The sequence below is a fragment of the Pyxicephalus adspersus genome, chromosome 12 (genome assembly GCF_032062135.1).
Source record: "Pyxicephalus adspersus chromosome 12, UCB_Pads_2.0, whole genome shotgun sequence".
Taxonomy (NCBI): Eukaryota; Metazoa; Chordata; class Amphibia; order Anura; family Pyxicephalidae; genus Pyxicephalus; species Pyxicephalus adspersus.
In genome coordinates, this window is record NC_092869.1 from 30,788,429 (window position 1) to 30,790,964 (window position 2,536).

Below are 2,536 nucleotides of genomic sequence, written 5' to 3' on the forward strand. Positions count from 1 at the left end.
AGGTACCTGCTGCATTTTGTTGCCTTAAGCAGACTTGTAGTCAAGCCAATGACCATAGTACTTTTTGAAGCTTGCTTAGTATTGTTTGATCCATTTACAATTGTTCCACACTTGATATTTGTGAAACCTTTTTCACATATGCAATAGCAAGCATATAGGGCTATGTCATTTAGATAGGTGGGGGGGATATGTGTTGGGAATATTAATAATAATGTGTTTGGGCAATACATGCCCATGTTTTAGTTAATTAACAATAGATGGACAGAATGTATTAGGCCCATATTTAGTAGTATGTTTTTGTTTATTCTTATTTTAATCAGAATGATAAAAAGCCAACGTGCTACTGGCATACAAAGGCTCCTCCTTCATGAGGGCTTCATACTGATATTTGAAATCTACCCATGGACATTGCAGAGAGATGATATGTTGGTGTAGTTCTGGGGGTGTGATTGCATCAGAAGGAAATTACCTTGCTGACCTCCTATTAGTTGCCCTGTGATAATTTTCCAAACCTAATAATGGCATCATAATGATAAATCTAAACTGTTTTTCTAATTACAGCAACAAAGTATAATGAAAGCATTAATGCTGGGCCCTCAGTGCAAAAGCCAACCATAAGACAAATTTGTCTGCTCACTTCATAATAGGAGTACAGGTACTTCCCCCATGTTACATATGAGATAGGGACTGTAGGTTTGTTCTTAAGTTGAATGTCTATGTAAGTCGGAGCAGGTACATTATTTTAATAAATGCAATTAGGACGGATGTTTGTATCATCATATTAGGCAGCATGGTGTACAAAATCCTCACTATGAGCTAATCACAAACAAAACAAAAAACTTATGTCTAGACATTAACTTCTGTAGCAAGTTGTGCTTTGATATGAAAAAGAAAGACCTGCAAAGTTTGTCTTGGTGATAAAAGAGTTACAAGGTGCTACAGATCAGCTCTTAAAGATCACCCACAACCTCAGCTGTGTTTAGCAAAAACATTCTTGTGCACATGAGGGAGCAGGATATTCCTGTTCCTATCTAGGAGTTGTCTTTATGTCGGATGTCCTTAACCCGGGGAGTCCAAAAAAAAAAAGATAAGTTGCATGCATGACTTTTAGACTGCTTTGCCCAGTGGTTTCTTACATTTCTTGGGTCTAGTAGTTATGAATGTACAGAGGTTCTTGAAGACGGAATCAGATCAGGAGCTCTGAGACTGTTGCTGGATCCTCTCATCTTTGATGTGATGTCAGCAATCCCAGTCATGGCTATCATGCAAGTGTAATTCTATAGCAGACTAGTTCAACTCTAGTCCTCAAAAGCCACACACAGACCAATATTTAAATATTAAAATACATTTTCCCCTTAGCAGATGCTAATGCCTAGAAGTAGAATTTTCTAGCAAGTTCAAAGGCACATTGCAAGCAAATTACAAATCATTAATGGAACAATAAAAACACTAATTGTGTTAACTGCAAATGCTTAAGATATAGACAGGGTTTCTTACTCCGGCCCCTCAGCAAAAGAAATGTACCTTGTTGCCTGGATAGAGGACACATTCTCTAATTTCCAAGTCCATCTTAGTTGAAGTTTACATAGCATTAGGAACGTTCTACCTGCTTGATTTGATCCCCAAATACCTTACCATGCACCAGCACTGACATGTTGTGAGAAGTTCACTGACCAGTCACTTATTCCTCCATACCTTAAATTATGTTGAATTGTTTCCTGTAACAAACAGCAAATATAGCAGCCGGCACACAAAGAGAAATGAAGTGTAAGGTCCTGCTTGGTATGTCATTAGAACCAATTGCTTTTATTTGCATGGGAAAAGCACAACATCACTTTGAGATGTGCAGCCTAACTTCTATTTCCTAACCTAATTCTCTGTTCAATCAGCAAAAAACAGGGAAAATATACCTAAATATTAAAAAAAAGCCTGAGTCATCTCAAGGTTAATTCTTTATTGGTTTCTATTAATCAATGTTTCCAATATTCACAAATAATATTTATATAAAATATCTGTACTTTTGAAGATTTACCACTGTAGTTTAGGAACAGATTACATCATGCCTGCAGTAACCCCATTCAAGGTGATGTCGCCATTAATATGAAGGGCTTTAATCTGTTGAAAATCTCGGCTTCTGTGCTTATACTGGAAGAGGCTTTCATTGTTGACAGCCACACGATATTGTTCTGCCTCAGTGAAGATTTGCACCTGCAAGATAAATTAATGTAAGGATCAAAATCCAAACTAGAAAATTAAACATTTTTCAAACAATGTACCATTAGAAATGGCAATACCATTCAAAATCCAAGACCTTTCTAGCTAAGAAATTTATACAGGAACAAACATTAACATTTCTGCAATATCTGACAGGCAAATAAAAATGGCCAATTGTAAACTTTGCTGATACAGGAAAGCATTTTTTTATAAAGATGTCTGGCAGTCCAGAAATCCATCCAAATCAATCCAGAAATCTTTTTTAAAAGCATTTTATTATCTTTACCATAAATGGTTGTCCTTTCTGAAATGGAAACTTGGG

General features: G+C 36.4%; 1 long non-coding RNA gene across 1 annotated transcript; it reads right to left on the reverse strand.

Moving 5' to 3' along the window:
• Nucleotides 1-1,939: 1,939 nt before the first annotated feature.
• On the reverse strand, nucleotides 1,940-2,536 carry LOC140342166 (uncharacterized). The gene is made up of 2 exons (XR_011923001.1): nucleotides 2,501-2,536; nucleotides 1,940-2,208 (listed from the first exon to the last, which is right to left on the reverse strand). It is a non-coding gene; the product is annotated as an uncharacterized lncRNA (long non-coding RNA).